The 24,966-nt window shown below is 38.5% G+C and overlaps 1 protein-coding gene across 1 annotated transcript in view; it reads left to right on the forward strand.

Annotated features, from left to right (window-relative positions):
- The window catches only part of LOC125452074 (band 4.1-like protein 3), a 271,558-nt gene that overhangs the window by 56,076 nt on the left and 190,516 nt on the right, over window positions 1-24,966 (forward strand). The gene's annotated exons all lie outside the window — the stretch shown is intronic.

Here is a 24,966-nt window from a genome sequence, read left to right on the forward strand (position 1 = left end):
AAAGAGAGACTTTGAGACAACAGGACAATGTATGGATGTGACTAAAGATGTTCAGAGTGAAATGGGGAGGGACAGAGTATTTAATTGTAATTATACATCTGCAAGTAAGGTCGTGCAGGACATAGCTAGGGATGAAGCAAACGTTCACTGATCTGAATGCACAAAGTACCTTCGGTAAGACAGATGAGCTCATTTATATGAATAATAATTGATTTAATCTGCTCACCGTTATAGAGACAAGTTACGCGGTGATCAAGGTTAGGAAATAAATATTCCAAAAAGATCAGTATTTCAAAAAGACTGACAAAACAGAGGAGTGAGTGTAAAGGATTATGTCAGGCTTTTAGTGATGTAGAACGCTGGTTGAAAGGATTACCAAGTAGAATCAGTAATGTTTAGAAATTTTGCATTTTGAGGCAGTATAATGAAGGTGCACTAGATTAGTATTCAAATGAAAAGGTTATCCTTTGGTAGCTGAGTACAGGGGGTTCATTTTAGAATTGCACTGAGAAGAAATTTCTTCACTTAGAGTTGTGAATGTTTGGAATTCTCTACCTCAAACTGTTATGCATATTCCATCATTGGATATATTTAAGGCTAGATGTAAGACCCAGAGGGCAGGAAGAGTGAGGGAGATGCTAATTGTTTTTTATTTTGTAAAGTGACTTTCTTTTCTTAGCTCTTGCTGGAATGTTTGAATGACTGCTAATGAGCACCATGTACAAATTCTCTGCTTGTGAAAACGTTCCAGCCAAGCCAATAAAGGTCTATGAGAGGATATGCCTACAGAAGAAAAGGAGCAATTCAAATCTAATATTGCTTGCCTAGGGTCCCAATGACCCCACAGTTCTACCATAAAACTTAGCAATGGTCACCAAGGCATCAAAAGACCTGTATAATTTGAGTTGCTAAACTTGAAACCTCAAGTCACTTGACTGAAACTGCTGGTTTGTTTGAATCACCATTTAACTAGAAAGATGAGACTTTTGTGAGTTTAGCTGTTACTAGGCGGCTAAGAGTAAATTGCTCCAGCCTTAGCTAAATGACTGCCCCGGTCTAAATATCTTAATCTTTCTTCGGAGGTGTTTTAGTTCTGGAAAGTAACTTGTATTTTGCAAAGTGAGTCCCCAATTCTGACTTTATTGCACATTCATCAGCAGTACTTGAACTCTTATGAAGGAAACCTCTGTACGCAGTTCCCTAGACAATCCTCAACTGGGCTTTCTGTTTCAAGTGAACTAATTCTGATACCTTTGAGTTAAAGTAATTTGTGACTGCTCTCCTTTTTCTCTTTTCTTGACAAATGAATGTATCTAGAGCTGGCCTTCATCCCCAGAGAAAGAAAGAGAAACCTGTTTTGACTGAAGAGGAGGACATCAAGAATAGTTCAGTATTGCTGGATGGGGGTGGGGGAGAAAGAAAACTTCTTGTTTCTCGGATGCAGGCAATGCTGACTAGGCATTTATTATCCACAGAGCAGCTGAGAGTTAACCACATTGCTGTGGGTTTGGAGTGACACAGAGTCCCAAAGTCAGAGAGGCATAAAGCACAGAAACAGGCCATATAGTTTAAATGGCAGATATCCTCCCTTTTAAAGGACATTATAAACCAGATAGCTTTTCAACTATATTACATAGATGTTATTAGACTAGCTTTTTTTTTTCAACTCTAGACGTTTCTTTGAATTCAAATTTCACCATCAGCCAAAAAGAATTCAAACCCTTGTTCCAGGCTTTGAACTATTAGCCCAGTGACATTACCACGAAACTACTATTTCTCCAAAGTCAAAACTGTTTGCCTTGCATTCATGAGGATAATTAGCAAGAAACATTTTTTTTCCAAGGGAAAAGCAGCACTTAGACTGTTTGAGGTATTATGTTTATTGAATAACAAGTACACTGTCCATGGCAACATCTGTACTAAAGTACCAGGTGATAGCAATTGACTTTCAACAGCTGAGATTTGTTTAAATTTTAAACAGGACAGATTGATGCTCACTGTTTAAAATTTCCTGATCTCTTCTCACTTTTGACCTGCTTTTTTGTGAAATAAACTGGCTTCTCTGCTGTTTTTGTCCACAAAGACACAGCTTTAAGGTGTTAGAGAGGAAGATACCTGAAAGATATCCTATTGAGTGTATGAGTTTAAGACTCAGTAAATTAAGGGTCTCATGAAATGATTTAAAGAAGATGGCATCAAAAAAATGCCAAAGTTATTGTGAAGGAAAATAATTGCAGCTGTGCCCGCAGAACAAGGAACTGTAAGGAGGTTTCCTTTTCTAAAAAATTATTGCTAGTATAAGGTTTGAATCTTTATTTCTAATACCTGTTAGAAGACCATTTCCAGTAGTGTTTGTATAGTGTAAAATAGTTGGCTTTTTTTCTCCTTTTGGGGTAATAAGTTTTGATATTGTTTTGTTAAGCATAAACTGGCAGCCTCTTGGGAATATACTGAAAACTGAGCATGGTGTAAAGACCACATTTTATTTTCTTTATTTTTGTCACTGTTAACTTCAAGGTAAAATACTGCTTTAAATCAAGGAGACTCTGTGTGCAAAAAGATGGTGCAAGTTTTTAAAAGTCATGGTTAATAGACCACATTGTGCATTGTATGCAGTGTTGCCTTTTCCGGGAGCATTAAGTATAAAAGCAATCAACGTGAAGCTAATGAGTTCTGAGTTGAGAGACAATTGCTTGCCACACTGTTTTGATAGGGCCCTGATCAGGTGACCATGGTTTGTATGGGGCCAGAGCAGCTGAGAAGCTTCTAACTGCAAAATGAGAGCACCAAAATATGTTAGTGGCTTTTCTGTCTTACGAGGGAGTGTTGGAAAATCTCCAGGGACAGGCAGTAGGCCTCTACTCCTGTTGCTCTGAAAAATCTTCAAAGGAGGAGGAGTAAAATGCCGTCAAGAACATTGGTTGAGAATTCAACAATTCAGTGATTGCAAGACTGAACATTGGTGTGCAAGCAACCTTGTTTCAACGGCAAAGAACTAAAAGGAACTGGAACTAAAAGAAAAGAATTCAACAACTTCTGCAGTTCAGACAAGTGCTATCAAACTGTTCCCTAATTTTTTTTCTCTCTCTATTTTTAATGTTAATGTCTTGTCTGTCTTAATGCATGCCTGTTTGTGATGGGGTGATTTTTAAGAAGTGATAACATTGAGAGAATTCTAAGTTAGCATTTCTATTTCGTTTTGTCATTGGTTAAAGACCATTTGTACATAATAATAAACAACAATAATAATAAACATCATAAACCTGCTGAGTGATTTTTTTTTAAAAATCTGGAGTTACAAGTCAGGTAAATGGACGACTTCAGGTAACTAAATATTTTCACAGTTGGGATGACACCTGAAATGATCAGTCTTGATTTCTAAAGCACTGCCTGGCTGGGTCATGACAGCAATAGACAGTGAGTTTTATTTTTATAATTTGTCCATCAAGCTGGTTAACGCGGGAACCCAAAGTTACTATCAGCTTAGATCATATCAAGTCTGAAATGCTTTCCACTTTGCTGGAGCTACATTCATCCCGTCATGTTTGAGCTTGACATGGTTTCAGACAAAATTGCCTGCTTGTTTGCCACCCCCTTCCCCCATCTTCAACATTCATTCTCTTCAGCAGATGTCACCCGTGTCTTTAGGGGAATAAATACTGTCCAGACGTCCATATCCTGGGAATTTAAAAATCACATTTCCCCTTAGTCATGGTCAGGTCACTTTTCCTACAGGATTTTAATCCTTACACATATTAATATCAAATCATGTAATATTTATTATATCTTTACCACTCAATATTTTGTTTCTTTTTAGAAACTATTTTTCCAATCTACTATCGCCAACTTGTCCCTCCTTTTTATTTGCTTGAATCATGTTTAAGTTCCTAGATTTGGATTTGTTTTTAGAATTATTAAGCCCCTGTTAGACAAGTCTTTCACAGAATCACCTTTACTACCAGATTATTAACCCTGAGCTTACTGCATAATACCTGATCTAAGATAGCTGATTCTTTAGTTGCAGTTCAAGATGGCACTAGTAAAGTATCTTAAAAACATTTCCTTGAGTTCATCCTCCATTCAAGTCTGTATGGAGATTAACATCTCCTATGATTATTATGTTACCGTAGTAGTAGTGCCTTTAATTTCTTGATTTGTACTCTAACAGTGTATCTACTAATATGGAGCTTATAGACTCCTGCGATCAGTGTTTCAGGCTCCTTGTTCTTTACGTAGAACATTACAGCACAGTACAGGCCCTTCGGCCCTCAATGCCGACCTGCCATACCATTCTAAGCCTATCTAACCTACACTATTCCGTGTACGTTCATATGCCTGTCCGATGACGACTTAAATGTAGTTAAAGGTGGAGAATCCACTACCGTTGCAGGCAAAACGTTCCATACCCTTACTACTCTCTGAGGAAAGAAACTTAGCTTTCTGAGTTATTTCTTCGCAAACTGATTCTACATGTTGAATTTCCAAGATCCTTTCTCTCTCAAATTTTATCTCAGCCTGTGCTAGAGTATCACTGTACCACCAATACCTGCAGGCACCACATCATTTCTGTCTCCTCTTTTGTCCATTTTGCCGATCTCTTGCAAAAGTCAGCAGTTAATTTACAATCTCAGTTACTCTGCAATATGTCCCTGTAAAAGCCATAATATCAGACCTATTTATTCTTTCTTATGATGTCAAATCATTTTTAAGAGCACTTCGGAATACTGTTTGTAACTTTTTTCCTATTTTTCTGTGATTTCATTTCAGTCGGTATTATCCTGTTACCTTTTTTTACAAAAGTCCGTTCCTGGTCCATTGGAATGATTTTCACTTCAGTCCCGATCTGTATGAAGACTGTGGGGACTTGCATTTAGCTAATCCTTCCTCTGCCACACTAACTGTTGTCCTAAAGAACATTGCACAAGTTTTTTTACATGAAAAGGCCTGATCTAAAATTAGGACAGGTGCTACTATTTTAAGAACTTCAATTTATGATGCATTGTATTGTATGAAAGAACTGGCAGAAAAGCTGAAATTCTTGGCAACACTGTAGAAAATAAGAGTAGGAGTAGAAGTACCCCATGTGGCCCTTCAAATCTGCTCTACCGCCCTGACCAGTCAGGCTGATAAACTGCCTCAGCTCAATTTGCTTGTCCACTCTTTTTTTTCCCCCCTCCCTTGATGCCTGTGTAACCAAACATCTGTTCATGTCAAACTTTGATTTGTTCAATGATGGAGCCATCTGGGCTACAAATTTCTGAAGATTTGTCACTCTTTTTGAATGAAGAAATTATTCCTCATTTCTGACCTAAAAGTCATGAACCTTTTATCCTGAGTCTTTAACCCTACACTCTAGATTTCCCAGCCAGAGAAATGCCCACTGTCAAAAATTTTTTTGAATCCCTTGTGTACAAAAGCGATCAACTTTTGACCTTAACCTCTCATCATTAGAGAACGCTGCCATCACAGTTGCTAATCTAATGAACCTTCAAGGCACTGACTCCAATTCAATTTTATCCTTTATTGAGACTCAAAGTATACACAGCAACCCAGTTGCAGTCTCTAAGCTCTGTAAAACTGTAGCTAGATTCCTTTCATGATGCACTCCAATTCCCTTGCATCAGTGGCAAACATACAATTTGCAAGTGTATTGAGATATATTGTAACTACATGTTTGGAGAAACAATTATTACTGTTTAAAAAAATGTTTTGTTGAATACAATGTTAGATGTTTACACTTTGAATATTTGCTGTAAGGTTTTCCCAGATGTTATACCATATTAAACCTCAGTAGGAGCTCATCCTGAAATTTGCAAACCGATCCTTTTCTCACATTTCCTTTTATAAATGTGAAGGCATATTAGATTAATACTTTTATCCTGTGCCTTATCTGAATCAGTTGACAGATTTTAGTTAGATAGAGCATTTAACTGTAAATAATTGAATTCCTGATGCTTAGCATTATAATTCTTGTTAATGATTGAACAGTTTGGTCATAATATGGCAAAGTAAAGAAATCCAATGATACATTTGCCCTTTTTGAGTCTTCTGCTTATCATTTACTTCCTGTATGAGTCTATGTGATTAGAGTTAAACTGAAAGTTAGTCTTTTAAGATAAATTAGCCTTTTATCTGTGAGAGAGCAGGCCACGTTGCTTTGATCTGGTTATTAATCAGATAAGAAGATTGTTTCCACGAGTGAATTTAGGTACACGTTGACCTTCACCTCTTTCGGGTGGGAGTCTTGAGAGTTGGGTGTTAAAATGGCTGATTGGAAGTAACTGACCCTGATATCCTAGGGATATAGTTTGGCTACTGTGGTCAAGGAGTGTTGGCTGGGGAATGTTGAAGAAGTCTGGAAAAGGAGAGAACTGAAGCTTCTTTGTCAAGCCTGGGAAAGAAAAATTCACAAAATAGTTAAAATTTTAAACGTCTTGAGCCTCTTCTGGCTGTGGTTCCTGTGAGTGAAATGTTTTCCTTGCTGAGGAAGGCATTTTACTTGTGTGTCTAGTTACAAATGAGGGATCAGCTCTGGGTGACATCAGATTGCACAATGAGTCTTGCAGCTTAGAATGCATGTCCCGTACTGTCTGAAATTGAATATTATAGTCTGTATAATTTTGGCACCAGCATAATAGCTTTGTCTCCTGGTTCCTTTTGATTCTGATCCGTCTTCCTCCTGGTTTCCACTAAGTGGAGAAGTTACAATGGAGGTTACTGCTTTTGTGATCCAGTGGTAGGTTTTATAGCCCATGAGCATGGTTTGGGTCTTTTTGAAGATTCTTCGAACTAGAAGTTGTATGAATTTGCAAATAAATTACTTTTTTGCTGTTGTTTTTATTTCTATCCAAGTAATTGTGGTCAGTTCCAGTTCTGGGAAGTCAGAGATGACCAAATTGTTTGGTTAAAAACATCATAAGTTATGAAAATTTGCAATAGCTATTTCTTCTGTTAGGATCTAAGTTGGTTAATGTGCTGATAAAAGCACAGATCAAGCCACGTTGATTTTTTTTTTCCTTATTTTAGTTGTAGTAAATTGAGCCAGTTTTAATCTACAGTGTATGTTTTAAATATGGTGTTTTCCACCATTTTAAGGGAACTCTGGAGAACGCAGTGTCAGGGACTGTTTCTGTTTCTGATTCACACTCTGACAGTTCAGCAGTTCATTGTTTGCCTTGTGGAAAACTAACGTGTATGTTTGGAGTACAAGGTCAAGCTTTGGTTCAAAGGAGGAAAAATCTTGTTTCTAGATCAAAATTCTTGCTTCAAAATCAGTAAAATGCATTGGGGATGAAGTACCTATTTATAATTAACAGGGCAGCTCTTTGGCTTAGTTCAGAATGATCTTTCAGTCTGTACAGCTACTTCCACTTTGTGAACAGGAAATAATTAGAAAGGATTTTTGTTTTTGCTGATCTGTTCTGTTGACTGCAAGTCTTGAGTTTTAACTAGTTGCAAAATGAATCAGAGCTGCTCTTTTGTTGTTCTGCACAGTACTCTGGACAATCCATTATCAGTACATTATAATTAGTGTTGCTTGTAATTACTGTAATTTCCACTGACTGCACAGTGCTCTTCCAGCAGCTGTGACAAAGGGAAAATAATTCTATTGAAATCTGCAACTTAGGAACTGTCATAGAAATTCCAGCCTAATGCAAAATGATCAGCTGTAAACTAACGATTGCAGGTTTGTTCTTTTAGCTACAGAATCCAAGATACACAGATGAAGCTGTCTTTAAAATGAGGCATTTTGAGGTGGTAATGCACCTCAAATAAAAGCTCACAATGTTTACAGATACTTTTCAGATGAATTTAGTCTATGTTGTACCCATTTGACTGGTCGATGAAATGAATACTAAATGTGTCAAGCTATAGGTCTACAGTGACCTATCTAATGGTCCTCAATGAAACTGCAGGCAGCCACTAATTTTCAAGTGAAGTAAATTAGTTATATTAACTTTTTTTCCAGTGCAGAGCCTGGAGAAAGCAATAGGTGTGCTTCTCCTAGCTCCACATCAATATTACTGACACTATTGCTTCATGAGGTTGTGTAGACTGGCTTGCTGTGCTGGTGTGTTTCATTGCAGACATTTTGTCACCCTGCTAGATAACTTTGTCATTGTACCTGCGTTGGTGCTCTGTCCCACTTGATATTTATATGCCTCGGTTTGCTGAGGCGGTTGGCATCTCTTCCAGTTTTGCTTCTCGGTGGTTTGCATATCGGGTTCAGTTTAATGTGTTTGTTGATGGAGTTCCAGTTGGAATGCCAGGCCTCCAGGAACTTCCTCGCATGTCCCGGGCATGTCAATAAAGCTAACATAATACACAAAATACCATGCAAAAACTGTGAGATCATTACGTAATACAAACTGGAAGAAACCTGACAATAAGTTTACACGAATACCAACTAGCCACCAAGAAACATGACCAGTTCTCACTGGTCTTGATACAAACTGGCAAAGAAGGACACTAGTTCGATTGGGACAACACATCGAGAATACCACAAGCTAAACAGAGACATGCCAGGGAACTCCTGGATGCCTGGCATTCCAACTGGAGCTCCATCAACAAACACATTGAATGGACCTGATATACAAACCACTGAGAAACAAAACTGGAAGTGATGCCAACCACCCCAGCAAACCGAGGCATATAAATAACAAGGGGGACAGAGCACCAACAATTCCCCAGAGGCGCACCGACGATGTTAGCTGGCAGGAATGAAACACCTGCAATCAAACACACTGGCTTGGTGAGCACGTCTACAACCACACCTACAACCTGAGCTACAAACCTTCTCAAAAACTTTGGACTACTGCTTCGTTTGCTCATGACCCATTTGCCTGCCTCCCCTGGGACTTGCCAGTGAATCTGTGCAACTGAGTTAAGAGGAAAACCAAAGAAATAATCCAGATTTCCCACTTGTGCCCCACAGATTTTTTTTTTGTGATTTCTCTTGAAACTGTATGTCTATGCAAATCAAGTTTAAGGCAGGATAGGTTCCAAACGGTTTCATGGTGGAGTTGCCCACAGATATTCAATGTCATGGCTTCAGTATGATTATTTGAGAGGATACGAAGGGTGGGGATGGGGGGAGGTGGTGGTTATCTGGCTAACATTTCTGAAGGTCCCAGCCAGCAATGTGTATCCAGATGCCCAATGTGGACTGAACCTCAGACTGATGTCCGTGGGTATTTTGTTCGAGATACACTGTTGACTTGGTACTAGCTTCTAGAGTGTAAACAATTTCTTTAGTTTATGTCATTCAGAGTTGAGAATGAAAAGCATTTTAGTTTACAGCACCTCAATTATTATGTCTCTTCATCTCCATAAAGGCATTTCAATCCTGCTGCCAGGTGGTTCTATAAATGGCACCTACACGCTCCTCAGTATACCATCAACTTGTTATGTCTCACATCCAAGCCATGACATTGAATATTTGTAGACACTTCCACCATGGAATCACCCTGTCTTCACTTGATGAGTGCAAGTCCACAGTTTCAGAACAAATTGTGAAACTGTGGTTAGAACCAGGAATCCTAACATTCTTTCTTTGCTTCAGAGTTAGGATAAGGATAAGTATCATCACTAATGGGATCATTCCTACTGCTGCTCCTAAATGACAGGTTGGCAATTGACCTTTTGTGGTTTCTATGGTTAGCTGTTGGATTTGCTGGCCATATAGGGAGTTCACCAATCCATTCTGTACAGGGATTTAAGGGAAAAAAAAATTAAAGTAACAGATACAGTATCAGTTGGAAAGTTGGGTGGAGAAATGACAGATGGAGTTTAATCCAGACAAGTGTGAGTTGATATATTTTAGGAGGTCGAATGCTAGAGGAAAATATAGAGTAAAAGACAAAACTATGAGGAGCATTGATACACAGATAGATCTTGGGGCCCAAGTCCACAGCACACTGAAAGTGGCAACACAAGTGAATAAGGCGCTAAAGAAGGCATTTGGAATGCTTGCCTTCAGTGTTTAGGGTGCTGAGTGTAAACGTTGGCAAGTAATGTTGCAGCTGTATAAAGCTTTAGTTGGGGCACGCTTGGAGTAGTGTGTGCATTTATGGTCATCCAACTGTAGGAAGGATGTGGAGTCTTTAGAGACAGTGGAAAAATGTTTTCCAGGCTGTTGCCTGGACTGGGGTGTATCAACGATAAGGAGAGGTTCAACAACTTAGATTGTTTTTACCAGCAGGTCAGAGGCTGAGGGGTGACCTGATAGACGCATATAAAATTGAGAGGCACAGATAGGGTGGGTAGTTGGAGCCTGTGTTTAAGAGTGGAAATATCAAACACTAGGGACACAGATTTAATGTGAGAAGGGAGAAGTTTAAAGGAGATGTGCAAGGTATGTTTTTTTTACCTTCAGGGTGGTAAGTACCTGTAATGTGCTGCCAGGTGAAGTGGTCGAAGCAGATATGATTTATATGTACAGAACACATTTATGCAGACAATTCTTAATTCATGGGTGTATTGACTAAACTCCCATTTACACATGACTGTTGAAGTTTGGCGCAATTTCACATTTTCCTATCGTTTTAGTGTTGCTCGCCACAAATTGTTGGCTTGTTTTTCCTTACTTTTAAAAAAAGGCAACTAATGTTTTGTGCCTTTGTGAAATTGCCAACTTTTCCAGAAAATTATGTCTCATTATTGCTGTATCTCAATCTAACCTGGTCTAATGACTAAGCACGCACACTCTCAGCAAAGTTGAATATATTGTTATTTGAAGCATTGCACCAGCAAGGAGGATATTTTGTGTGAAATGTTTGCACAAAATTTTCCAGCAGTATTTTTTTCTATTTATTATCTCCTCACCATTTCACATCGTCCCCAACCCTGGGGTCCTGGAAGTTCATATAAAGCTACCCAACCATAAGTACATGAGAAAAGCAGGGACAGGCTATTGAGTTTGATGATCAACTATGATCATGATGAATGACAGAGCAGGCTCGAAGGGCTGAATGGCCTACTCTTGCTTTTTGTTTTCTGTTTCTGATCTCAGCATTGTTGGCATAAGCTAAAATGGTTGGTAGAAGTAAACCAGTAGTTTTGACTCATGAGCAACCTGTTGTATGAACTCAGTAACTGTGTTCTAGTGCTGAAGTACTTGCTCGCGAAGTAAGGCTATCGTTGGTTTTAAAAAAATGTGAAAATGTACAACATCATTGTTTAAGCATCTGAAAGGAAGCTCATCAGGGTTGACACTGTTAATCATGTGGCATACAACTGAAATATCACCAGAGCCTTGACACAATATTGCCTGCTATTCACCGTTCAGTTGAAATAGTCAACCTGTGACTGAGAAAGAATGGAAGATAGTAGAACAGGAAAATAGAACTGTTACCTGAGATGGTTGTAATTTTGTCATAAGTTTTTTCCAATGATTTGAGAGTTGCTCGACCTGCTAAAGATACAAGTCAATCAGTGTCAGAGATGAAATATGTGCTGCAGGTGGAATGGGACCACGTGTTGATGGTTTTAAAAAAAAGTTGAAGCACCTGACCCCATCATGTTTTTCCTGTTTGTTGATAGCAGTAATATTGGCTTTGATTTTGTATTGACAATAATGGCAGTTTGTCAGTGTTCATTGTCATTAACCCACTGACACTGCTAGCAACTTGAGGAGCTGGAAAGTTTTTGAAGTATATTTCTGAATCATAGTTGGATGTGAAGGATAAAGCCTTTAATATTAAAACATCTAGAAACTGTGATATTGCATCGACTACATTCTCATCAGTGCTATGATATTTCTGTTAAGTTGGATAGTGTCCACATGTTTATCAGACATCTAATAGTTAAAATTGGAAAGCCATTTGTGTGAGCTGACTGACAGGTGGATGTGAAAGATAAATCTACAAGGTGTGATCTTGCATTAACTGCATTCTAATGAGTACAATATTTCTGCAACATTGCTTAGGCCATTAATTTGATGGATATGTGTGGAAGTCCAGAAGCTGTTGTCAGATGTTCCCATTCTCCTCCCTGAAAATGAAGTATGGGAGGGCTGCCCAGAGTGTGTGTATGGCTTTCGACATGGCGATCCCTAGGTAGTCTGAAAGCTTCCACTTTTGTTTGCTGCTGTATGGCTGGAAATCCTCTTGCTCTTGGGCTAGACCTAAATTGGTATTGGATGAGAGAGATTGACCACAAAAGATGTGACAATACTGCATTTTTCAAAATTAAAGACCATACTTAGTTGAATTTCTCATGAAAAGAAAGAGATTTCTGAAATTACCTATTGTTCAGGTGTACCATTTTTTTTGAAAAAGGATGTCCTCTAGAATAAACAGCTTGTACAAGCACCTTAATATCAGAAACAATCTTGTTTTTAAGGCTTTTATTTTGTTGCGGTCTGACATTCATTTTACCACCAGCTGGGAAAGATTGAAAATGTGTTCTCATCTTGTGATTATGTTTAATCTGAGACCAAAAAATGAATTTTGATTTGTTTTGATGACTTGTATGAGGAATGCACTCCAGTTTTCAAATAGCTTTAGGAAAAGGAATTAAGTGTACATGTTTTCTGCTACTCGCTTGACTATGCAAATGCTGTTTTCTCAGTGCCTTAACTGTTTCAGCTCAAGTAATTGTTGAGGTTAAGATGTTGATGGCCTTTGTGAAGAATTGCCTTTTTAGACAAGTATTGTTCTACTAACATATCCATTGAATTAATGACCTGTGAAACACTGTATAAATATAGTACTGATTAGAGTGCAGTTATGCAAGACCGCAGTTTCTAGATGTTTCATTGTTCAGGATTTATCCTTCACATCCACCTATAATTCAGCTTGCACAAATGGCTGTTCGTCTCTAACAATTAAGTATTCTATAAACATGTGGACGTTGAATTAATAACCTAAGCAATGTCGCTTAAACATAAGACTGATTAAAATGCAGTTAATGCAAGACCACAGTTTGTCGATGTTATAATATTCAGGATTTATCCTTCACATCCAATATAAATCAGCTTGGACAAATGGCTGTTCATCTCTGACTATTAGATGGCCTGTAAATGAGTGGAACTCTCAGCAAGGATAGTTGTTATACTCCCAGATTCACCAACTGTGCCAAATAATTATATTTTCGCTGTACAATTATGACCGTAAGAACTAGGAACAAGTGTAAGTCATTCAGCCCCTTGACCCTACTCCACTATTCAATAGGATTACGGCTGATCTACATAATTTACTCTGAGCTTGCATTTTTATAGTTATACAAGCAGTATCTTGACTGGCAATAATATCAGTCTGATAGGTGAATCTCACAGCAATGTCAAGTTGGCTTTTGGTTTACATTATTGTAAAAGCTGTGGAAATATTCTGTCGTCAGACTGTGTTCATGGAGAGAGAATTAATGGTCTAGACATTGGTTACAGAGGAAGATAGCTTAAGAGTAGAAATTTCCCAATTTGTTGGACCCATCTTTATAAAAAGCGAAATAAAACCCCGATTCTCAAGGTGCCACCTTTTTTATTGAATGAAAACAAGTTTTATAGCAGAATTGAACAAAGCAAGCACCATGATTTTAATAAAATACAGTATGCAATTATTTTTACTCACATCTGTGCACCCTCTCCTCCCATAAGTACTCATGAAGTTTCATTCACTTTTTTTTTCCTGGAACCAAATGAAGGTTATGTCACAGTCCTCGAAGTCATCTCTAAATTTTGCTCCACGCTTCTGTGGCGTGAAATTTCACAGGGATCCTTACATTAGCTTTTGACTAAATAATTCTCCAAATTCTCTTAAATCCTGTGATTATATACTACTAACCTCAAATTTTAGGCTTTGGTGCATTGCCCAAGTTAACTGCCAGTCTTCATTATGAGGATTAGCGTAGATTTCTTCTGATAGTTCCAAGCTATGCAAATTGTTCTGTTATGAAATACAAATTGTGGCAAATGGTGAAATCACTATTTTCTCTATTTGAAGTTGTTGGCCTAACTGACTACATCTTCTGTTGGTGATATCAAACCAGTGCGATGTAGTCTAGACCAGACCAAGGAGAAGCTACAGTTGCCTCCATCTGTTCCCCCAAACTGAGCTGTTGGCTTTCATTAGCAAACACATGCTGATAAATGAAATTTAAAGAAAATTATCTTCTACCCTGCATCCTGATACCATAACTCTGGGATGCTCTGAAACTTTCTCAACAAAAATTACGTCCATGCTACTCTTTGATCCTATAACCCACGTAAACTATTTTATTGCTAAAGCAGTTTTACAACCCTTTGACAAGACTCCTGGTTGCACAAAGAAACTCCATGTTTTCAAAGAAGATGACACTTTACAGGTGCCAACCATTAACTCCCCCCCCCCCCCCACTCCCTCTTTAATATCTCCCTACCCCTGGCCTTGTCCCATGCCCACCTTCCCTGCCCATCTTCTCTCCCACCTATCTGCCCTGAGACCTCACTGACCAACCCTCACCAGTCCCTACCTGCATGTACCTATCACCATCCCACCTGCCTTCCCCATCCCAACCTTTCTCTTTCTATTTATTTCTGAGCTCCCTTACCCCCTCGCCATTTCTGAAGAAGGATCCCGACCTGAAACGTTAGCTTTCCTGCTCCTATGGTGCCAGCTGGGGTGCTGTGTTCCTCCAGCTCCACACTGTGTTGTCTCTCTGTTTTTAAAATTGTCTTCAGGCCCGTTTCATCTGAAAATGTGTCCAATTCAAATATCTGATTGAGTTAAAAGCAGATCTTCTGGATTTATTGTGCTCAATGGAAATACATTTTGTGTTTATGGTTTTGGCATTGTTAATTCTGATATTAAAGAAAGTTGCCTTGAAATGTAATCAATGCTTAAGTTATTTAAGTAGCAGTAAAGTGAATAAAAGTAGAGAGGACTTTCTAAAACTATACAAACCACTAGTCAGACCACAACTGGAATGCTGCGAACCCCTTATATAAGCTGAGGTTGACTGGCATTGAAAACAGCCGTAGAAGGTTCACTGATAGCAGGGACAGCGCAGTGAGGAGAGGTTGGGTAGATCAGGGCCAGGACTCATGGGAATTTGGAAGAGCGAGAGATGACCTTCTTTGAATATATAAAATTTTTAGGAATTAGAAATTACCCCTAGGAATTAGGACAGGTGCAAAAAGTTGTCTTCCCTTGTGAGAGATTCTGGGGCTTGAGGGTATAATTTTAGAATAGGGGGTTTCAGATTTAAGACTGATGAGAAGGAATTTCTTCAGTCCAGTGGACATTGAATCTGTTTAATTCTTTAAGCGCAGAGAGCTATTGACGTGGTGTCGGTGAGTATGTTCAAAGTTGAGACACACAGACTTTTAATCAGTTAGGCAATCGAGGGTTCGAGGGAAATATAGGAAAATGGGGTTGAGGATTATCAGATACATTCATTAAATGGCAGAGCAGGTGTGACGGTTTGAAAGGGAGCAGTGGTAGGCCAATTCTTATGGTCTATAAGTGTATTTACATTGGTGTTATTACCAGTTTCTGAATCAAGGTTTTTCGTTGGCTCGCATTTAACACTTGATTCCTGTATGTTATATCTTAAAACAAAAATGGTGAACCATTTTATCATGACACAAGTTTGTATTCTGACCTGCCATCAGAATAAGTAAGCTGCTCATTGTCTCTTTAAACTATCAATCAAATCACGAACTTATAAACCAGTGCTGAGGTAATTGGAACTTCTGAAATCCATCCCAGCTTCCTTAATGATGTACTAAAAGTGCTTGGGGAAATGACAACATGAACTCTGTTGAAATAGCATGGACAGATGCGAATGTTTTTTTCTAACCCGGATTAAATGACTGTTAATCGAAGCAGCCCAGAGAGTTTATTTAACACTAGCTGACAGCTAAAGCTGATACATTTCCATGCAAGGAGCAGAGTATTTTTGATCAAAATCCTGATTAAAATTGGGAACTGTTGGTACAGCGTAAATTTCTATTGGCTATGATGAGTTGAGACTTCCCATCTGATTTATGACTTGCTTCTCTTCCCCTGATGGTTTTAAAAAAAAATCTGTCAGCAATAGGGATGTGACTTGTATATCTGGATTCTACCCAGTATTTTTTTTTGAACAGGTATCAAGAACTGGTGAAAATCCAGCCCACTGTTTACATTTTTGGTGATAATTCATCCAAAAAGAGGAAATTTACACTCTCAAATTATTAGAATGGTAAGTTTGCCAGGAGACTGGGAGGAGAGGAAAGTTGGGAAGGTGTTTAATAACATTCTCATGACGCTGAGAAGCCTTTTTCTCAAAGTTGGGAATGTAGTAAGTTTGTTTCCAATGACCAGGGAGTCCAGAACAAAGGGTTTCAGTGTCAGCCAAAGGGCTGGCCATTTCGGACTGAAATGAAAAATTTCTTCATCAGGGAGAGGTGAGACTATGGAATTCTCTGCCACAGGAAGTGTTTGAGGTCAATAAATGGAACTTTTACAAAAGGTGACACGTACAGTTCTTGGGGCTAAAGTGATCAAAGGTTATGGGAAGAAAGTTGCATCAGGACACTGGGTTAGGTAGCCAGCTGTGATCCTATTGAATGGCACAGCAGCTTGAGGGGCTGAATGGCCTATTTCTGTTCTTGTTTTCTGTATTTCATTCTCCTAGGTTTTGTAATGTCAGAAAAACTGATTTACCAATGAAGTTATTGTCAAAGATTTGCTGGTTACTTCCGTATGCAATTCCTTATTGAATTCAATTGCCACATGTTCATTCCCGAAATGAGTAATCTCTGCTTTTGATCATTATTCAATTGAAGAGATGTCAGGTGACTTTTGAAAGCTATGTTTTAAAAGCTCGTTTGTACCTATTTTTAAAAGGAGATAACAGTTTGTTGCAGAATCTTTACTCGAAGACCTTGGAAACATAACTTCACCTTCATGGCAGGTTGCAGGTTTGATGACAACAAGTGTTGAAACGTTCAGTGGTATAAAAACTGGAGGGCAAAGTCAAGAAATAAAAAATGTCAAAGTGTGAAAGACAGCTGACCAAATGCCGAGTCAAGGAATCAAGAAATAAGTAAGGAATAATTAACTCGCATTTCTTCTGTAACGGTGGAGGCAGGAGTTGTAACATTGTTGAAATCAATTACCAAATCCAGAGGTGTAAGGACTAAGTTGAAAGGTGAGGTGCTGTTCCTCAAGTCTGCGCTGAGCTTTATTGGAACACGATCAGAATGGTCAGAGCAGGAGCAAGGTGAAGAATTAAAACGACAAAGAAGCTGAATGTTCGGGGCTGTCTGTTTATCCCTTCTTTTGTAAGGACTGAAGGACAGTAGCTAACCTCTTCATGAATTGGTTGCAATTCTGACATTACAACTGCCTTTACTCAACTCTCCATTGAAACTTGTGTTCCATTGGATCCCATGGATTTCCAGTCTGGGGGTTGTCACATTAAAAATATTGCTGTAATCTGTAAAATACGACAAATATGTGCAAAGCTGTCACTCCAAGTCTTTTTATTTTGGTTTGTAATAATAAATAATTGCATGTGATGTGGTTATTTTCAAAACGTATTATAAAGCCATTGAGGTTTGCAAGGTTGTTTTGAATGTTTGCTCAGAACCAAAATGAATTCTGAATTACAGAAAATCGCAACACAAATTATTTGAACTTTTTTAAACCTTTTGATTGTCAGATGAATTCTTAAGGAATTTCTACGGAATAATGTTAGGATGCACATCTAATTGTTTCTTCAGTATATTGTCAGGTATACTGCTTCTGTATCTTTTTGTAAATAATTGTGGCTCTGGATGCGGAAGGTTTATTTTCAATTGAAGTTGCTAGAAAAGGCAATAGGACCTGCCCACTATTAATTGCCCCGAGAGGCAATGATGGAAATACCTTCTCTTGAACCTCTGCAGTCTATGAGGTGAAGGCAGTAATGAAAGGGTGTAAGGCATGGAACCCAGGACTTCAAGCTAGTGAGAATTGGGGATTGGAGGACACTGAGCTAATTGATAAATTAGAGGTAATGGCATTCTCATTCACCTGCCAACACCCGCCATCTAGCTCAAGACCACTTTGGTGAAACATTTAGCAATGGTTATGTCACTGTCTATTATAAGGAGGGAGTGCAGCCATCCCTTTTTGAAAAATTGTTGTTTGACATTTATTTGGAAAATAAAATTCACTTTGTCCAAATCAGTTCCAGCATGTGGACACAAACGACTTCATGATCTGATGGGATTTGGGGGATTGCTGGCTTCAGACCATTTCCTTTTTTAAATTGACTGGAATTGGCTGGCTGAGAGCCATTTGGAAAAGCATTAGCAGCAGTAGGGATAGGTGAATAGATGTTTTCATGATGAAAGATGACAGCACATTTGTGTACCATAGTCCCTTTTGCTACTCTCCTGGGGCAGAAAGCCTCAGCAATCTTGACATCTGTTGACAGAGAGATTTCTGCATGCCCATCTGGAGCACTGCAGCCATGATGGCAACAAGCGGGGAACAAATGACTTCCATTTGAAATTGCACTGCAGCCCTGAGGTATCAGATGGTTCCTGCCTGTGAGGCAGTAGATGCATAACTGCTACCAAATGCCCTGGCAGAGCTGGATCCGTAAGCTTGATCTAGAAGTTGATGGTCAAGCTGTGTTGTGTCCTCCTTGTCAAAAGCAGCTGTCTATCTGACAGACCAGAACACACTCATGACCTTCCCTGTTAAACTAGTGCACGTGCTCTTCTCTCCCTCCACCTCATTGGAGCCCACCCCTAGCTGGTGACTCTTTGCTTTAAGATAATAACCCTGCACTACTTTCTATAGATCAGACAATGCTTGTATCTAAATGGGTGGTTGAGCGTTGCAGATCAAATCTAATGGTCCTTTATCACAGGGCAAGACTCACATTCTTCTTGAATAGCAGTGGTTAGGCAAGTGGTAGTGATGCATACCTGAGAGCTGCAAATCAGGGGAACGAGGGAACTGGTGGGATTGTAAAGCAAGAGGCCCATGGTCCTACCTTTAGCAGCTTTCATTTCCTACCAAATGGCAGAATGAGGTGAGAGTTGAGAAAGGGTCTTGTGACACAACATAATGGCCTCTTCAATGACCATGGTGCTGACAAGTAGAAAAAGGTCTTATCACAGCTTGCCCATGATGCAGCGAACTATTTTATTCCTGTGAATTAGGTGACACTGATGTGACCCTGTGGCTTCTGTTTTGTTGCCTTTGCAAATATTCAACTTTAAAAGAGGGGATGTGGACTATGAGTGTACTCACCACTGTTGGAGTCATGGTGAAGCTGCAATAGGTTGGGGAGCTAGTAGCATTGTGGGAATGTCACTGGACTAGAAATCCAGGACTGCAGGTTGGGAACGTAGGTTTACATCTGACCATTGCAAATGCTGAAATTGAATTCAATCAAATCATGAAATTAAAAGTTCATCTAATGGCAAACACATGGATCGCTTTTTAGCCACAACTAAATGTACTCCTCCTTTTGGGAAGGATATCTACCATCATTTGTGGTTTGACCTACATATGACCCACGGATGACTCAACTGTCCTATGAACTGCACCCCTCTTGCCCTGAAAGTCACTCAGTTGCAGTAAGCAATTCAACATGGTAAGTGTCCCTACACCCCACAAATTGTAGCCATTCAGGGAGGCTCACTGCCACATTCTCCAGGACATCGGAATGGAGAAGAAATGCCAGCCTCGTGAATGACACCCATTATCCCATGAATTAGGCTAAAAAGGGGTGTGATGCAAATACCTGTGTGTATTGTTGGAATAACAGGAACTATTAACAAATGAATGATGGTGTGGTACGCTGACCAATGTATTGTTGCACATTAATGATGTGATAGGTAGTCGACGTCATTGAACTTTCTCCAGCCTTGCTGCTATGTTCTTGGGGCCAAACACCTTGCAATAACCTTCTTGGCCACCTGCTCCCACCCCTCAAGGCCTCTTGGCCCTTCCACTAGCAGGCTCTTCCCCACCATTATTGACCGTTACACAGGCTCTCGAGTACTATATTTGTGTACCTTGGAACCCTTCCTTTTCCCTGGTGCTCTGGCAGCTTTGTTTGTTGCAGTTTTCCATAATGACCACAAGCGGTAGTTTGGAGATTTTGCATATTCCTTTTAAAAAGTTTGGCTTTTGTGATTAATTCCAGGAATAACCAGCCTTGGTCATGTCAACTGTTTCCCTTTTTAGGAAGGATCAACTATTCTTTAAAAGGTGGACTGTCACTGAAATGAAAACCGTTCAGTTCGCTGTTGCGTATTCAGCCAACCCGCAGCTGAACCAAACACACTCCGATCGTGGAAATGGAGTGACATGAAATTTTTTTGTTGCCATCTGCCTTAAAGGCAAGAGATGTAGGCAGATTGTGAATCACGATTCTTGCATCTGAAAAATAGATCCAGAATGTAGCCCAACGTATTAATTATGACATCAAAATTGTTTCTTTCAGATCAAGTATTGCCTTTCAGAAGCTTTGACAATGTAGTGAAAAGATTTACTAACATGTCTTATTGATCCACTGACTAAAATCAGTAGGAGTCACACTGAATACCCAATCATGGTTTACTACTTTGACATTCATCGATTTCTTTTAATAGATCACATTTTCCAAAGTCTCTGTGCATCTTATACTACTATGTTTCATGGAGTATTTGATCATCTAAGTGTCAGCTTATTATCCTTCAAACGGATGATTGATTAACTGATTATTTATTGAGCCTTTTTTAAAAATAATTGGAATCTATATGTCAGCTGCTATTCACATGTACCTCCAGCAAAGCTAACTGATATCATCAAACCCTGTTCCGTTACTTACTGGTCACCCTTTTTGAGATTAAGCTATAAAATGTTTATTTTCCCTTTTTCTTGGTAGTTTTTTTTTAATGTGACAAGGGAACTTTGTTCTAATTTCTTTTTGAATCTTGCTTATTTTTAATTAAGGATTTTGTACAGCCCACATAGAATCAAGTTTGTCTCTTTCCCATTTCTTTTCTCCCTTTCTCTCAATGTTTAGAATGTAATTTTCCTGATGAGTTGTCAGTTTGTAGTTGTGTAGCTTCACAGGAACGTTTTCAGTTTCTTTAATAAGCTGAGGCATTGTTAATCATTGTCTAGATTGCCTTTAATCTACTGCCAAAGTTTTCATTTTGATCCAAACCTGTTTTCAATCCAATCAGCCAACTCAAATAAGAATTATATTTTTCTCAGGAGAACCTCAAATATGCAGCTTTTATCATGTTCCTTCTGAAATATGACTATTCAGTGTAATAATAAATTGTGGAATGTACTAAGTGGTTAATAAAACTTTAACATTATCATTCTGTTATGGAGCTAAAATTGCCTGGAAACCCATTGGTTGATGGCATTTCTAAATTTAATATAAATAAATTGAATTTTGGAACACGCTTCATTTAATGTTATTTTGAGCCATTTGTGTATAACACAGTAAAGGTCTATTTTGTTACACTATCTGCCCACAATGTCTATGTATCAACATTTAACAATGAACAGTTAACCTATACAATGGGTCTTGGTGATGTTGCTCTGTGATGATTTACCATAAAGTGTGTTAATTATGAAAGCCCAATGTTTCTCCTTGATGAATTAATTCCTCCAAGAGTTAATGTTTCAAGTCCAGTATCCTTGTTCAGACTATTAAATTTTCTTTTAATTGGTTTTATATATTTAAAGTGTTGTAATGGAATTCTTTTGGCGATGCATTTCAATCAACTGAACTGCCACAGTGTTCAGTATTTGATGGTTAACGGGACCCTTGCTTTACTGTCGTCTTAATGTAAATAGTGAGTGTAAATACAATCAGGAATTAGTAATTATATAAATTAAGTTCAAGTATTACAATTACTGAAACTACTTAATGATGTTTTCTATATCCCTGCTGACTGTATCTGAAGTGACGGAATTCTTTTGTTTCTCTGGGAATTCCAGCACTGCGCTTGGTGACCATATATTTGGGCTTTCAATTGTACTTGATTTTTGTTTGTCTTAACATTTCATTTTAAGCTGGTAGCTGTCAAGTTCAAAACTGGTAATAGGTATTTTAGCCTGACCTGGGGCTTTTACCATTGGTTTTCTTGAGGATATCTGAACATGGAATATTTTAGAAATGTGTATGTGAGCTGTTGTGATTTCAATGCATGTAAGGCTATGAACCAGTTGCTGGAAAATCAGATTAAAGTAAGTTCTTGTTATTTACCAGTGTGGACATGATGGACTGAAGGGCCTTTTTCTGTGCTGTAGATCTCTTATGCTTTATTGTGACTTTAGCATTTAAAATCCTGTATATAGGTTAGTAAAACATGCCACCTTTTGCAGTAAATTTTGAAGTATAGTCAGCGGTTTAAAAGAATGTGTATTGCCGTCAATACAGTCCAAGCAAGTTTTCTGTGACAGTAACTCAATCAACGAACAAATGATCTGTTTTGCGGCTGTTAGCTCAGGGATAAATGTTGATCAGGACACCAGGAGAATTCCCAGACATTGTTGAACATAGCTAAAAAATACAAATTTGTTGCAGGATAGGTGGTTCAAGCTTGCTGTATCTTTGGTAAGATTATGACCAATGTGCTTGTGACCCTACTTTGATTTCCCTGAATGCCTTTTGACATCAATCAAGAATCTATCCAACCCAGCCTTAAAAATAATACAAAAAGACTTGAATCTTTCTTTCTCGTATGTACAAAAAAAGATTTATGCTCTTAGAATCCATTTATTGTACAGTATTACACAGAAGGTGAGATTTTCTTTTAGGTTTTGCTGTACCTAAAAGCAAAGTTGCCCAATTTTGATGGCTATGTTTTTGGTTTGAGGAAGTATGTATTTGCTGATAACTGATTTTTACCTGAATTAGAAAAGGTTAAGGCCTTAGTAGTGGACCACAATATTTTGAGAGGGATAAGATAAAACATATGAGTTTGGATCTAGGCCCGAAACGCCAGCTTTTGTGCTCCTGAGATGCTGCTTGGCCCGCTGTGTTCATCCAGCCTCACATTTTATTATCTTGGATTCTCCAGCATCTGCAGTTCCCATTATCTCTGATATGAGTTTGAGTGCTCATTTTACTTCACAAGCCCACTTTTAGCTTTTTCAGATAGTAAATCAATGACTTGAGCTCACAATCAGGCTAATACTGAAGGAGGGCTGCAAGCTGCCAGAGATTTAGTCTTTGAGATGTGACATTAAACAAAAGCCCCATCAGCACTCTCCAATGATGTAAAAGATATCAAGGCACCATTTAGAAAAACAATAGGTGTATTCTAATCTTGTGTATTCTTTGATTTAATATTACCAAAACAAAGTACTTAATCTTGTGTTTGATTGCTGTTTGTGGAGCTCTGCTGACAGCCAAATGGTTGTTGTGTTACAATAGTGACCACACTTTTTGGAGGAATTTCAGTGGGCTGTGAAGGACTTTAGCGTATCCCTTAAACATGAAAAGTGCCATATGAAGGCAATTTGGGTTTGAATTTATTTGGTGTAGGTGACTGGCCTTATTATTGTAATCTTCATCTGAAGTAAGTTGTTTACTGAATTATGAATCTTTAATAAACTTGACATTTTATATATATTACCATTAGTGACCAACACAGTTGAGAAGTAATCATAATCATTTGATCAAGGAAATTATTAATGGAGAGAATGAATTCGCCACCAGGCCCTATTTTGCTTGTTAACTTGTACATGAAACTCTTTCCACACAGTATTCAGTTCACTTGCATGGCATCAATTCCGGCAAGACGACTTTTTGAATCAGCTTTGTTAAAGTAACTCTATGTAGTAAAAGTAATATTGATTGCTATCTCTTGTGATCAGTTAATTTATTGATTCCAGTAATAAATTAATTAAGTCTTGAATTTTCATTGGAGTAACTGTCCTGGCATTGTTCTGAAAGGATTAATTCAATTAATCGGCTGCAGTAATGTACAACAAGCCTTAGGAAAGAATGTGATGTTCTGAAGGACTGAAATGAAAACAATAACTTTAGGAAATACTCATCTGATCAGATAGTGTTTGTGAAGAGAGCAGATTTAACATTTCAGATTCATGGATTTTTCATCAAAATTGGAAAAGGATAATTTCTTTTATTCACCATGGGATGAGGGTGTCACTAGTTAGGCAACATTTTATTGCCCAGAGGGCAGTTCAGAGTCAACCAGTCTGCTGTGGCTTTGGAGTCACATGTAGGCCAGACCAGTTAAGGATGGCAGTGCTTTCCCTAAAAGAAATCAGTGAACAAAATGTTTTTTTTTTCCAACAATTGACAAGTGATTCACAGTCATCATTAGATTCTTAATTCAAGATATTTATTGAATACAATTTCAATTTTCTGCTTTGGTGGGATTCGAACCCTGGGCCCCAGATCTTTATCCGGGTCTCTCGGTTAACAGTCCAGTGATGATGATTTTGTAAGCAGCACTGACCAAACAAAAAGGCAGCCTGTAGTAAAACTAAACAAAAATGGTCTCTGGATTGGAAGATGGGAATAATTGGATAAAATTGTATAGTCACAGCCATATAGCATGGAAACAGACCCTTCGGTCCAACCAGTCCATGCTGGAGATAGCAAGAACAGCAAATGCTGGAGTCAGTCAATACAGTGTGGAGCTGGCAGAATGCAGCAGGTCAAGTAGCATCCGAAGAGTAGGAGAGTCAATGCTTCAGGCCTAGACCCACTGACCGTGTTCCCAAACTAATCTAGTCCCACCTGCCTGCTCTTAGCCCATATCCCTCCAATAGCAGAGTTATTGATGGTCCACATTCGGGGCTGCTAATTGGACAGGTGAAAGAAAACAAATGGTAGAGTGTGAATTACTACAGCAGTTGAGGAAAGTATGAAAAATAAATTTGAACAAATGGGTTGAAATGATTTTTCATATTTGTTCACATTCCTCCATTACTTCGATCTTCCCCATCTTGAATCTCCTCATTGAGCCATAGTACCCTCAGAATTTGCTGTTTGAACTGCAGCATTTTGTGCATCCACCAG

The sequence above is a fragment of the Stegostoma tigrinum genome, chromosome 5, assembly GCF_030684315.1.
Source record: "Stegostoma tigrinum isolate sSteTig4 chromosome 5, sSteTig4.hap1, whole genome shotgun sequence".
Taxonomy (NCBI): domain Eukaryota; kingdom Metazoa; phylum Chordata; class Chondrichthyes; order Orectolobiformes; family Stegostomatidae; genus Stegostoma; species Stegostoma tigrinum.